This window comes from Eulemur rufifrons, chromosome 7 (genome assembly GCF_041146395.1).
Source record: "Eulemur rufifrons isolate Redbay chromosome 7, OSU_ERuf_1, whole genome shotgun sequence".
Lineage (NCBI taxonomy): Eukaryota > Metazoa > Chordata > Mammalia > Primates > Lemuridae > Eulemur > Eulemur rufifrons.
The window spans coordinates 65449354-65464168 of record NC_090989.1 but is presented as its reverse complement, the minus strand read 5'-3'; the positions used below and the strand labels follow the sequence as shown (position 1 = coordinate 65464168).

The 14815-nt window shown below is 40.6% G+C and overlaps 1 protein-coding gene across 1 annotated transcript in view; it reads right to left on the bottom strand.

The window, feature by feature from the left end:
* The window catches only part of SEC22A (SEC22 homolog A, vesicle trafficking protein), a 53291-nt gene extending 51565 nt beyond the window's left edge, over nucleotides 1-1726 (bottom strand). The window contains exon 1 of the mRNA XM_069472709.1: nucleotides 1711-1726. The gene's annotated coding sequence lies outside the window, so the exon portion shown is untranslated. The remainder of the gene's footprint in view (nucleotides 1-1710) is intronic.
* Nucleotides 1727-14815: the final 13089 nt, after the last annotated feature.

Genomic DNA, 14815 nt, shown 5'->3' with positions numbered 1-14815 from the left:
TTTTCTTTAAGAGGCAGTACAGTATGGTAGTTAAGAGGACAGACTCTGGAGCCAGGCTGCCTGGGTTCTAATCCTGGCTCCACCATGTACTTGGCCATGTAATCGTGGACAGGCTTTGCCTTTCTATACCCCAGTTTCCACACCTACAAATTATGGCTACTAAAAGTATACATCTCACAGCGTTGTTTTAAAGATGCCAATAGTATCTCTCTCATAGGATCATGTAAAGCACCTGCAACATTGCCCTATAATATCCTAAAAGTGCTATATTAAGAATTTGCTATGCTATCCTTCTTACTTACTGGTTACCCTCTACAGAACAGGCATTTTATAGGCATTACCTCAGAGAACCCTTCCAAATACCTGTCAGGTAGGTATTATTAGTTTCATTTTACTTTTGAGGAAATTCAAGCCCAGAAAATTTAAGTAATTTGTTCAATCACTAAACTAGTAAGTGGCAAAGTAAGAATTTAAACTCAGGTGTAACCCTAACGACTCTATGAGACACTGCCTCTCAACATGTTCAAACTTCTTACTCAAACCCATGGAAAGGAAGGTCACAGGCAACCCTTTCATAGGACCTGGGCTTCTTTCACACCAACAAACCATACACTTAGATTTTAATCAGTCACACACACACACACACACACACATGGGACTAAATAGATATAATGGTTCTCAACACAGAAAATGTCCAAATGTCCCATTAACTTAGGCCATGGTCACAAGTGTCAGATTCAAATACTGAACCTTAATATACCAGATTGTAGGTATTGTAAGGTATAGTCTAATTCCTTACAATCACAGCATGTGAGAAAACACCAGTAACACGGAAAGTGATTCAAAGTTTTAAAAAGTGTTTGTTCCACCTGCCAGCTGGGTTCCAGCATCTCCAGCACAGAGGCTGACACTTTAGGTCTGTGCTGGGCTTTGCCTTAGCTGAACGTAAGAGGGGCTGGTTCTCAAGCTCTCCACTCGCTCCAGGTGGATGATCCAGGGAAGTAAGAAGCAGGAGAAAAATCTAAAGCTGTTTTCACTGGCAGAGAGACTCAAGCCAGTTCGGGCTCGGCCTTCTCTTTCAGAGACCTCCTCCCCTTGTCAAGCCAGTTGCTCAGGTCTACTTTCGGCCACACTGTTCCCAAAGTGCCATTAACAGGGCCTCAAAAGGTTTCTCTGAGCCAACGCAGGTAAATCTCTGGGGTCAGCGTTTATTCCACCTCCACAAAACGCAAAGTAAGTCACTGGTTCAAGTCCCACCCTGCCTAAAATAAATCGGAAATGGCACCTCACCTTCTCTTGGGCCACCTGAACAGCCTAGGTGGATCAACGTGTTTGTGACACCGGGGCGCCAGGGGTCCCACCACCACCGGCGGGTAGGTCAGGGAGACTGGCCCTCCCCCTCAGGCACTCCAGCTCGGGCTGCCCCATACCTGGGGCAGGCCAGCCTAGGGGCAACCGCCGCCCGCGCGGACCCGCGGACCCCTCAAGTCGAGGTGGACCGGGTCTCCGCATGCCCGCCCCTCCAGAGCTCCGCGGCCCCAACGACACCCAGCTCCCACCCCCACGGCACGGGCTTTGTTCCTGCCCGGGGGTACGTCTGTCGTCCCGAGGGCGAGGGGCGTGGCTGTGGCGCGGAGACCCAGGGGAGCGGCCGGCAGGGGTTCGAACACCCCTACGCGGGAAAGAGGACTGGGAGGAACTGGGAAATACCTGTCGAGCCGGGACCCACCGCTCCAAGTGACGCGCCACGCAGTGCATTGTGGGGCATGGGCGTGGCCTTCCGGCAGGGCTGCCCCGCGTCCAACGTGGCTCGCGCCCGCGGAGTCAAACCCCGCCCCCGCCCCCTCGGCTCGCCCAGACCAATCGGGTACTGCGGAAAGGACACACTGACCCCACCCCCCCGGGGCCCGCCTTAGTCCCGCCCCCTCCAAGAGATTGGCAGTTCCTCCTGCACCTGCGCCAGGAGATTGCTCAAGCCTCTGGTGACAGAACTGTGCTGTCCTCGGTAGTATGGCTAATCTCCCCCGCCTGCCGCCTTGTGTCTGGAGGCAGTTTATCTCTTACACGCGGCCCTACAGCAAACACCTAAGGGCTGGGAGACAAGCCCCCTCTGGGTGATCAAGGAAAGGATCTGCCCCTATCTACCACCACACACAGGAAGGAAACTAACCGTGGTGGAGAAGTGCCAGATACTAGACCTAGGGCCCCTTCCAGCCTTCCCATAGGTCGGGCATTATTAAAATGGCATTTACTGAGTGTTTACCATGTGCCAAGCACCGTGTTAGGCATTGGGTCACAGAAGTGAACATAACACTTGATGGAATTTAAGGTCTAATAGGAGCAAGAGACATTAAAGCATAAATCGTTACATAATTATACATTGTGATCAGTACTATGAAGGAAAATTAGTGGGTGCCCTGATGGGTTAATTTTGGACTGTCAGAGAAAAGCCCACTTAAAAGGCACTTCCTTTTAAGCTCCAGGCATATTAAAGAGCCTGAAGGAATGTTTCAGGCCAAGGGAAAATTATGTGTGAGGTTGTTGGGGCATGAAAGAACTTTGTGTGTTCTAGGAACTAAAAGGAAGTCAGTGTGGCTGGAATGTAGGGAGCAAGGAGAAACTTGCGCTGAGATGTGGCAGAGGCCAGACCATGCTGGCTCTTATTGTCCACATTATAGATGTCAGACTGTATTTTGGAAGCTATCCTAAGGTCAATGGGCAGCTAGTAAAGACTGTTAAATATGATCTGATTTACATACTTAAGAGCTCACTCAAGCTGTTTGTGGGGAATAGATTGGAAAAGGGCAAGAAGGGTTGCTGGGAGGCCAGTTTGGAGGCAGTTGCATTATTCAAGGCCAGAAATGATGGTGGCTTGAACTAGGGTAATGACAGTAGAGACAGAAAGAGGTGGATAATTTCAAGATATGTATAAATCGGAGGTGGAATACAAGGGACTTAATGGATTGGTTTGCCAGAGAAGGTCAATAAAATAAGACTATTAATGATTATTCCATAAAGAATTAGATGGACTAAGAAGCCATTTGGGAACATATAAGGAGCAAATGGTTTGGAATATGTTAAATTTGAGATGCTTATAAATGAAGGTGTCAAGCAGATTTGAATATGTAAGTCTAGAGTTCAGAAGAAAGATCTGGACTAATTATATAAATTTGGTAGTTGTTGGGAGTGAGTTAACCCATCAATCCAACAGAAATTTATTCATGTGTTCACCAAGAGACATACGTATAAGAATGTTCATAGGGTGAAAAAATTTTAGAATATTCACAAAGAGAACACTATAAAAGAGAAAGAATGAATAATCTACAACTGCATGCAAAGCATGGTTGAATCTCATGATTATAAAATTGAGTGAAATAAGTCACAGAAAATGCATACTACTTGATTTCACTTACATACTGTTCAAAAACAAAAATAATGTGACTGGGCATGGTGGCTCACACCTGTAATCTTAGCATTCTGGGAGGCCAAAGCAGGAGGATTGCTTGAGGCCAAAAGTTCGAGACCATCCTCAGCAAGACCAAGACTCTATCTCTACAAAAAATAGAAAAATTAGTTGAGCATGGTGGCACAAGCCTGCCGTCCCAGCTATTTGGGAGGCAAGGCAGGAGAATCTCTTGAGCCCAGGAGTTTGAGATTGCAGTGAACTATTGATGATGCCACTGCACTCTAGCCCAGGTGACAGAGCAAGACGCTGTCTCAAAAAAAAATATATACATATATATATATGGTAGTAGAAGTCAGGATATTGGTTACTGTTAGGTAGTATTAATATTTTGTATTTTGAAAAGGGAAGTAGGTGGCTTCTGGAGTTCTAATAATGTTCTTTTTGATCTGATTGTTGGTTACATGGTGTATTCAATTAATAAAAATTCATCAAGCTGTACACTTATGATTTATGCAATTTTTCAGTATGTATTTTATTATTTAATAGAAAGTTTACACATGTTAAGGGTGACCCAATCATAAATAAGAAACTGATACCAAACTAAACCTCATGCCACAAACAATAGAAAACCAGACCAAATCTATGAAATAAGTGTTTTCAGGCATTAGGCAATAGGCACAGTAAGACTGTGATCCTGGAAAAAAAGGAAACAAGATGAACCCAAAAACTTCCCCAGATTTCTTCCTAGAGATATTTACCTAAGCACAGGATAAAAGAAAGCCAAGCAGAGTACAATGATCTTGCTAACTGAGGACACAGAAATTGGAATTAAGAGAGGTTGAGACAACTAATATTTACAGGGTACTGTACCAGAGCAAGAGTTCCAGAAATATACATAAGGATTCCCTCAACAATTTGGTGTAGGTTTAAGGATAGACTGTATGAGGCTGGTAGATAATAGCTACTGGGGAAATTTAAGCTAAACAACTATTAGAGCTTGAATAAAGCTTGGAAACATTCAAGTTCTGACTGATTAGAATGGGAAAATCTTATTAAAAACATGGAACATTTGGTAGAGACACCCCAGAAAGGCCATAGTTTACAAATGATGCTAAATTATCCCAGTAGTAAAGACTAATCTAGACCTGCTCATACAAAGCTGAAAAAAGCTGATCTGCAAGTCAACTAACTGCTTGCTTGAATGAAACTTAACAATCTTCAAAGAAAGATAACAAAATCCAGGCACTCAGCCATGTAACATTCACAACGCCTAGTATCTGATCAAAAATTATTATACACGTGAAGAAGCAGGAAATGTGAACCATAAGCAGGAGAAAAATCAGTCAATAGAAACAAATTCAGAAATGAAAATGATAATGAAATTAGACTTTAAAGTAGATAAGGACTTTAAAGCAGCTATTATAAATATGGCCAAGAACTTAAAGTAGCATAAATATAATACAATGTGAGAAGTGGTAACCATAAAAAGAACCAAATCAAACTTCTAGAGCAGAAAAATACAATATTTGAAATGGAAATTTTGCTACATAGGTTTAATAGTAGATTAGACACTGCTGAAAAAAAGATCAGCAAAGAAACAGTACAAAAGAATTATTTATATTAAAGGACAGAGGAAAAAAGTTGAAAAGAAAATTAACAGAGACTTGGTGACCTGTGGGTCAACACAAAGTTATCTAACACTTGTACAATCAGAGTCCCAGAAAGAGAGGACAGGGGATAAGAAAATATTTGAAGTAATAATGGCCAAAGTTTTTCTAAATTTGATGAAAAATATAAACACAGAGATTCAAGAAAGTAAACCAAGCTCAAACAGGACAAACACAAAGAAAGCCACACCAAGGCACATTACACTCAAACTGCTAAAAACCAATAATTAAAAATATATATATTAGAACCAACCAGAGAAACACTGAAGCCATCTTTTCTACAGGGAACAAAGATGCGAAGTACTACTGACTTCACATTTCGTATCAGAAATAATGCAAACCAGAATATAATGGAATGAAATTTTTAAAGTCTTGAAAGTAAAAACTCTATCAACTTCAAATTCTGTATCTAGCAAAGATTCTTTCAAAAATTGAAAGTGGAATAATAACATTTTCAGGTAAACAAAAGATGAGAGCATTTGTTCCTAGCATACCTGACTTATAATAAATGTTAAAGAAAGTTCTTCAGAGTAAATGAAAATGATTCCAGATGGATATTCAAATTCACACAAAAAGAACAAAATTACCAGAAATGGTGAATCTGTGAATTAACATAAAATTTTTTCTTCCTTTTGAAATTTCTTTAATATAATTAACCACTTAAAGCAAAAATAGTAACAATGTTTTATGAAGTTTATAACAAATGAAGTAAAACATATGTTAATAATATCATAAAGGAAGAGGAAATAGATATATACTGTTACGTGGTTTTTACACCGTACATGAAGTGGTATAATTGCATTTGAAGGTAGACTGTGATAAGTTAAAGATACATATTAGAAGAGGAATGACTAAAAGAAAAAAAAGGTGCCTAAAAGCTAATGAGCCAATAGAGGAATTAAAATTAGAATACTATAAAATAATTAATCCAAAAGAAGGTAAGAAAAAGGGAAAATGGAGCAAAGAACAAATCGGGCAAATAAAAAACAAATAACCAATATGACAGATTTAAACTCAACTATAGTGATAATTATATTAAGTATAAATGCTCTAAACACAGCAATTAAAGGCAAAGACTGTCATATTGAATTTTTTTTCAAAAAAGCAAGACCCAACTGTATGCTGTCTACAAAAAGCCCATTTTAAAGAAAAAGACATAGATGGGTTTCAAGTGAAAGGACAGGAAAAGAAAAATCTAATCACTGTTTTTTAAAAACAGGTGAAGTAGTTATATTAATATCAGACAAAGTAAACTTTGTGTTATCAGAACAAGAAATATCATCAAGCTTAAAGAGGGGGTGTTTCATAATGATAAAAGAATTCTTTCCATCAAAAAAGTGTAATAAGGGCAGGTATGGTGGCTCATGCCTGTAATTCTAGCAATTTAGGAGGCCAAGGTGGGAGGATCACTTGAGCCTGGGAGTTTGAGACCAGCCTGGGCAATAGTGAGACCCATCTCTACAAAAAATTTAAAAATTAGCCAGGAGTGGTGGTGGTGCCTGTAGTCCCAGCTACTCGGGAGGCTGAGGCAGGAGGATCGCTTGAGCCCAGAAGTTGGAGGCTACAGTGAGCTATGATAATGCCACTGCACTCTAGCATGGGCAACAGAGTGAGATCCTGTCTCAAAAAAAAAAAAAGGCAAAAAGAAAAAAAGATATAACAATCTTAAATATGCATCTAATAATAGAGTTTCAAAGTACATGAAGCAAAAACTGATCAAAATAAAAGGAGAAATAGTTTTAAATTATAGTTGGAGATTTCCACACTCTTTTCTTAGTAAATCATAGAACAAATATACAAAAAAAATCAATCAGAATATAGAAATATGAACAATACTATCAATCAACTGAACACAATGACATTTGCAGAACACTTCACCAAACAAGAGTAGAGCACATATTCTTTTCAAGTGCACGTAGAATATTCACCAACATAGAACATATTTTAGGCCACAAAATAATTTTTAAAAACATTATGTGGGCTGGGCACAGTGGCTCATGCCTGTAATCCTAGCACTTAGGGAGGCTGAGATGGGAGGATTGCTTGAGACCAGGAGTTCAAGACCAACCTGGACGATATAGCAAGATCCTGTCTGTACAAGAAGGAACTTACACTGATCAATCAGATCTTGGACAATATTAGCCTCTTACTAAATAATGATTATAATGTTTTATAACCTACTGAATGCAATAGGCGCCATATCTGTTAATACCACAGCCAACTTCTTGTGTTGGTTGAACCACTTCTCCAAAAATCTGGTGGGCCTCTCTTCCTGAGGGGAAATTTAGAGGAGGGGAGGTAGTGAGATGAACAACAGCTGATGCAGTTGATCTGAGGACTACAACTGATACTGTTATGGAATGAATGTTTGCACCCCCCCCCCACCCCCACAAATTCACACATTGAAGTCTTAATCCCCAACGTGATAGTATTTAGTGGTGGTACATTTGGGAGGTAATTAGGGTTAGATTAGATCACCAGGGTGGGGGCCCCATGATGGGATTAATGCCCTTATAAAAAGAGGAAGGGACAGGAGATCTCTCTCTCTCTCTCTCCCCACCATGTGAGGACACAGCCAGAAAGCAGCCATCTGCAAGAAGCCAGGAATGGGGCTCTCACCAGAGCCTGACCCTGCTGGCACCTGATTTGGACTTGCTAACCTCCAGACCTTTGAGAAATAAACGTCTGTTGTTTAAGCCATCCAGCCTGAGGTATCTTGTTATAGTATCCCAAGCTGACAAAGAACCCCTCCTTCACTGTCCATTCTAGATGTCCCTCATCTTCAGTTACCGACTCTGCTGGCCTCAGTGTCTCACATTGTGGCATGATCCAGACTCCTGTTCCCAAGGAAGCTGAACCCCTGATCATCGCGCTCTTCTCAGGCCACCCTTTCTGTTCTGTTTCTGTCCCATTGGACAAGGGAAGTACCACGGGGCTCCCAGTGGATCACTTGCACTCCACACACAGTGCTCTGCTCCATTGTGTGCAGGCAGTCCTACCTCCTCCTGCTGATCAATAACCCCTGCTGAGACAGGGTCCCTCTTCTCGCCCAGTCCCTGGACAGAGCGATCCAAAAATGCTCAGGCAGGAGCCATAGCTCATAATCCAGTGGGACTCCTGTTGAATCCCCTGGTGAAAGTGTGCCATTTCTGGAGACCATGAGCTCAAACCCCTCAGAGCCCATAGTTGTAGAGACAAGAAATACGAAGTAACCCAACAGGTGTCTGGGAGTTCTAGTAAGAGATGCCACTCTGCTTCCAGCCCTGGATCCCCAGCCCTGTGTACTGTTCCTGTTGAGGATACAAAGAATGATGACTTTTTGGTGGGGTGAGGGTTCCCAGCTTCCCAGTCCTCCATCCTTGATATCTTCGGCTAGTGCAAGCTGAGTAGTATTCTTGTCAGCTGCCCATCTGTTTTGCCCCTTGGAGGCCAGGTTCTCTTAGCCATTTCCATAATTCTCTGTAATCAGGCCGGCTGGTTGCCACTCTGACTTTGCCATTACAGTAAGCATGGTCCCACCAGGGCTTTGGGTGGTTAAGCATTGCCCTTTGCCCTCTGTTTGTTCAGGGTCCTGTGATATCAGGGTGCCAAATTCTGTAACAGCTTCTGCTACCATCAGCTTGGAGAGAGAGCCCTGCTGAACCTTTTAGTGATGCCTTCTTCATCACAGCTCATTCTGCTGGGCCCTCCCGTGAGCATAATCCTCTGGCAAGCCTTCCAGCCACACACAATGTCCCATTCCAGCATGTCCAGCTCCACTGCCCGCCACAGCGATGCTGGCATTTCAGCTTCACCATGTGGCCCATCACTTTTCCTCCTTAAAGAGGAGTCATACTTGGAGTGAATTCACAGCACCCCCTGGGGGCCTGGGTCTTGGGGAGTGCTCCCAAGATGATAAACTCTTTCTGTCCAATTTGATGCTCTGCCCCTTTGACTTAAGCACCCTTAGAACCAGTCACACATGCACTCCCCCACTCCTTCTGGTGCATGTGGACTGGATCTTGCAGTTTCTTTGGTGTGTAGAGCCTTTCCTTCCTTGTAAGGCCCACCATGCCCTCAGCTGGGTTAGACTGTGCCTTAGCCCTCTTTATAGACCTTGGAGCCAAAAGGGGAGGTGAGGCCAGGGGCACATGTTGCCTCTCGAGGGGCAGGTACCAGTCGTTAATATGGAGGGCTGAGCCACAGCCACTTCTGCAGGTTCAGAAGGTTCAGAGGAGACTGTGGTGGGACGAGGGTATCAAAAACTCAGAGTTATCTGACCATCTGACCCCTTCCCTTATGTCCTATTTTCCAACCAATGTTTCCTACCCAGTACTCTGATCTTGGTATCAAAATTCTTCCTTGATTGACTTAATTTCTCAAGTCCTGGGTTTTGTCCCTGGCTTTTTTGCCCCCTAGAGATGAGAACTTTGTGTGTGTGTGTGTGTGTGTGTGTGTGTGTGTGTATGCAAAAATATGTATGCAAGAATAATCCTCTAGCTTTCACACGTGATCTTCAGTTGCCTGTTACTTGCCCTGAGCTGCTGGTTTTATTTCTGTGCGTCAGTGGCAGCCAGCAATAACTACCCATTACATTATCCTCCAGCTCCCCTTTCTCCGCACATCTTGAATGCCTGATACATTTGGCCCTGTGTCAGGTCAAAATGGTCAGGCTTTATATCCTTTCCTCGCAAAGTCACCAGATGTGGACTTCTCCAGGATAGCCCAGACGTCAAACAAGGTGGCTCTCTGAAGGTGAAATACACACTAAAAGGGCTGTTAGCTGGAGGCTATCTGCTGACCACTGTCCCTGCAGCTGGGTGACAAGTCCTCCTTTGGAGGGGGATCTGGGTGGGGAATCTGCATGATTACCACAGACAGACATCATTTCTGTGAGATTCTTGCCCAAAATGCAAAATCAGAAACTAATCATGCGGAAACATCAAACTAACACAAACTGAAGGACATTCTTCGTAAGAAATGGCCCAGACTCTTAAAAAATGTCAGTATCGAGAAAGATAAAGAAAGGCTGAGGGTATTTTCCAGATTAAAGGAAACTGAAGAGACATGACAATGAAATGCAATGTATGACCCTGGATTACATCCTGGACTGGGGGAAGAAATGGCCACAAAGAACATTATTTAGACACTGATGACGTTTGGATATGGACAGTGGATTAGATTAGATAGTGATAGTGTATCAATACTAAATGTCCTAATTTTGATCATTTTAATTTTATTTGATTCTGGTTAAGTTTAAATTTTAAAATTGAAGCAATGTGAAACTTTTAAAATATTGATTATTTGTGTTGAAATGATAATATCTTGATATATAGGTTAATATGTTATGATCAATTTTACCTGTTTCTTTTTACCTTTTTAAGGTGGCTATTAGAAAATCCAAAATTATATATGTGGCTTACCTTCTATTTCCAATGGACAGTACTGTTTTATACCATTACTTTTTCATAAGATGGGATCAAGATTATTTCTGGCACTCTCACCAACGCATTTTTTATATGCCCTACTTTGGGATTGCACCGTTGGTATGTGAGCCAGTTCTGTGGAGGGCCTGGGCTTTTAACTGCAAGGGGGGAAAACAGGGTTGACCCTCTGTGCAGTCACCTCTGTGTAGCCAATCTGAGGGAGCCCCTTACACCTTCAGGCTGCAGGTGGACTCGCTGGGGGAGGGAGGGGCAGGTTTGCATTTGGGTGTGGAAGGTGCTTGCAGAACCAGAGTAAAGGGCTGCCAGTAAAAGGGGCTGGGGGGCGGGGAAGGGTGGATTTCTTTGCATCGCATTTGCATCAATAGCTTTGCCACTGTGGCATCGTTTCTTCATCTCCAGTACTACCCATCTAAAGCCGTTCTTAACACATAGGTGTCATATTTATGTGACGTTATTTTTCTTTCAGGTTAGCACCCATCTTTGACAGTTATATTTCTAAAAAACAGAGAAAGAAAAGTTTCTCGTCTGTATCTTGGAAATTCTGAAATACATTTCCACCACCGTGTAAATGGTTTACTATCCGAAACCAAATTTTAATCAACTCTTCACACATTGAACAAACATTGTATGTCCTCTCTGGCAGTGACAATGGTAAATATGATATGGTCCCCTCCTTTAAGGCACTCACAGTCAGGATGGGAGAGAAACATGTATAAAGACAATGACAACTGCTATGGTCTGAACTTGTCCTTCAAAATTCATACATTGAAACTTAATTGCTAATGTAATATTATTAAGAGGTGGGGCCTTTGGAAGGTGATTAAATCATGAGGGCCCTCATAAAAGGGCTTGAGGGAGTGGTTTTGCTCTCTTCTGCTCTTCCACCATGTGAGGACGCTGCGTTTGTCCCCTCCAGAGGACCCAGTATCAAGGTGCCATCTCAGAAGCAGAGGACAGGCTTTCATCAGACTCCAAACCTGCCGGCACCCTGACCTTGGACTTCTCAGCCTGTGGAACCGTGAGAAATAAATTTCTATTATAAATTACCCAGTCTCAGGTATTTTGTTCCAACAGCATAAACAGATTAAGACAACAGCCAAATGAGACAAATGTCAGTAAAAACCCGACCAAAAGTCTCTGGGAGGATTACAGAGGGACTGAGCTGGAGAGAAACAAGGAAAACTTGTTACAAAACGAGGTGATGTTTGAGGGTTACAGGAAGAACTGTAGTTTTTCGGGCAGACTGTGGCAGTTCATGGAGAAGAGAATTCACAGTTGTAATGGCATAGGCACATGGAACAACATTATTCAGGGAACTGCAAGGGGTCTGCTGTTGCTGGGAGTATAGACGGGAAATGAAGTCAAAAGGATCAGACTCGAAAGAGCTGATACGCCAACTTATCAAGTTTGACTTTTATCCTGCAGGCAATGGGAAGGCACCAGGTAATTTTCAGCAGAGAAATACTAAGATTGGGCTGGTGTTTCTGAAATAATCATATTCTATAATTGTAAAAAAATTCAACTATAAAACAATTAGAAGATAGTTGTAAGAAAATAAAGGTGGATATGGCTTTGGGATAAAGAGGGTTTCTAAGCATGAAAGAAATGAAGAGCCCACAATGAAAAAGATAATAGGCCAGGCTAAATAAAAGTATAAAACACCTGTACATGAAAAAAATGAACAAAATTCAAACAAAAAACCGAGGGAACTATATGCCACATGTGACAAAGAATGCCAACATATTAATAAGAGAATGAGGAACAGTCCCATTGCAAATAGGCAAGAGACCTGAAAAGACAGTTCACAAAAGAACTCTAAGTGGCCAACAAACATTTAAATGATAATTAAAAGGGAAAAAATAAATCTCCTGCCTTTCTAGTAGTAGCTGTATTTCAGAGTAAACAAAGTAGTTTCAGTTGAGAAGGGAAAGCCTTACTTACTAGAATAATAGGAAATAAATATAATAGAAGGAAGGATACAATTAGAAAATCATCATTTTCAACCCTGAATAAAAACATTAATTTAGATAGAAATTAACTTGGTGGCAAAGTGAATGGTAGATGAACAAATGACATTCTTATAGTGCCAAAGTACATCTCACAGATTCAGTCCAGTCCAAAGGGTAAAACCCACCTGCACAGTGGAGGAAGCAGGTTGCCACCACCATAATCCAGGGGTCAATTCCAACATCCTTAATGACTGGCCGACGAGATGTTAGGTAGGGGTCAGTCTCCTGACGGGACACAATAACAAGTCTACGCATCAGCTGTGATGTATTTCTCCCAAACATGTTTAACTTGGATCATTCTCAGTGAAACATTCTGCAGGCAACCTCAATGAGTCAGTGTGTGAAAAAAGAAAGAGGGGAAGTAACTATAGATGAAAAGACTCTCAAGAGACATAGCATAACAACTAGGTACAATGTATGGTCTTGGGTTGGATTTTTTTTTTTTTCAACAAACCAGAAAAGACATTTTTGAGACAATTGATGCAATTTAACTGTGAAATTTAGATATTAGATACTATTGAGATATTATTATCAATTTTGTTAACTATGATAATGCTTTTTGACTATGGAGGAAAATGTTCTCTTTTAAACCACAAACTGAAGTATAATATATTTAAATCTTTTCAACTACACTAACAATCAAATAAATACAAGCTTTAAAAATGAAAAAAAATTTACCTATGAAAAAGCCCAAAGTTTGTTTTTATTATTTATTTAAATTAAAAGTAAAACCATTAGCCAAAGCTTCATTCAGTCTGATCCTTTTCTGGTAAGAGTGCAAATTAATTCAGCCTTTCTGGAAGCCAATTTGGCAATACATATTGAGAGTCTTTAAAACATTCCTGGCAATCTTATACTTCTTCCTTTTCTAGAAATTTATCCTGAAGAAATAATCAGAGATATAATGGACTATGTTTCTATCTATCTATGCATATATACACATATAGTTTATAATAGTAAAAAATTAGAAACTACCAAAGTATTCAATATTAAATAATCAATGAAACATCATAATATGGTATATTCTATAACTATGAAAATTTATGTCAAAAAGTTGTTAATAACATAAGAAAATGCTCATAAGAAAATGTTAAGTGAAAAGTCAGTATATAACACTGTATCCATAATTTTAATGTTTTAGAGTTTATAGAAAAAAGACTGGAGGACAATATAGCAAAATATATTTATCTTTATCCTAGAGAGTAAGATTAGTGTTGTTTTTATTTTCTATGCTTTTCTGTATTTTGAAAATTTTTCCAATAATAGATATTCTTTTATAATTAGAAGGAAAGGTTGTTTATATAAAAATGCCTCCCAAAACAAGAAGAGAAACCCAAAAGAATAGGTTGTCCTGATGTAGTCTGGGGATAGGCTGAGGAAGAGATAGTTGCAAAAGCATGTCTATATAAAATTATATGCTATTTTAAATTATCTTAATGACAAAAGTAATTTATACTTACTATAAAAATTATAATGTAGAAGTATATAAATTAAAAAAAGAAAAGTTACCCCTTAACTTTTTTGCAATTTTCCTCTTACTAGTTGAGTGAGTATTCTTCCATACACAGCTTTTTTTAAAAAAAAAAGATCATAGTCTACATATTGTTCTATAACTGTTTCTATGACTTAACAATATTTTGTGAATAGTCCTCCCTTCCTACCCTATCTGTCGGTATATGTGGGTTTACTTCATTTGTTTTGACAGTGGCAGATGTAATATGCATGTACCATAAGTCATTGAATCACTTTCTCTTAGTGGATGTTGAGGTGTCCTCTCCATGCCATTACAAACACTGTCATATGTGCATCTTTGCATAATGTATTTAGGTAGGACAGATTCCTTGAAGTGGAATTTCTTGGTCAAAAGGCATGCACGTTCACAATTTTTACAACTACTATCAGATTGCTCTCAAAAATCCTATACTATACTAACTAGTACTCTCACCAATAGTGTACTCATTTCCTCATACCCTTCCCAAAGCTGGACTTTATCTTCAGACTGTTTAATTTTTTTTCTAATCTGAAAAGTGAAAAAATGTTGCCTTATTTCACTTGCAATTTTTTTTTTTTTTTTTTTTTTTTTTTTTGAGACAGAGTCTCACTCTGTTGCCCAGGCTAGAGTGAGTGCCGTGGCGTCAGCCTAGCTCACAGCAACCTCAAACTCCTGAGCTCAAGCGATCCCGTGTCTCAGCCTCCCGAGTAGCTGGGACTACAGGCATGCGCCACCATGCCCGGCTAATTTTTTCTATATATATTTTTAGCTGTCCATATAATTTCTTTCTATTTTTAGTAGAGGTGGGGTCTCGC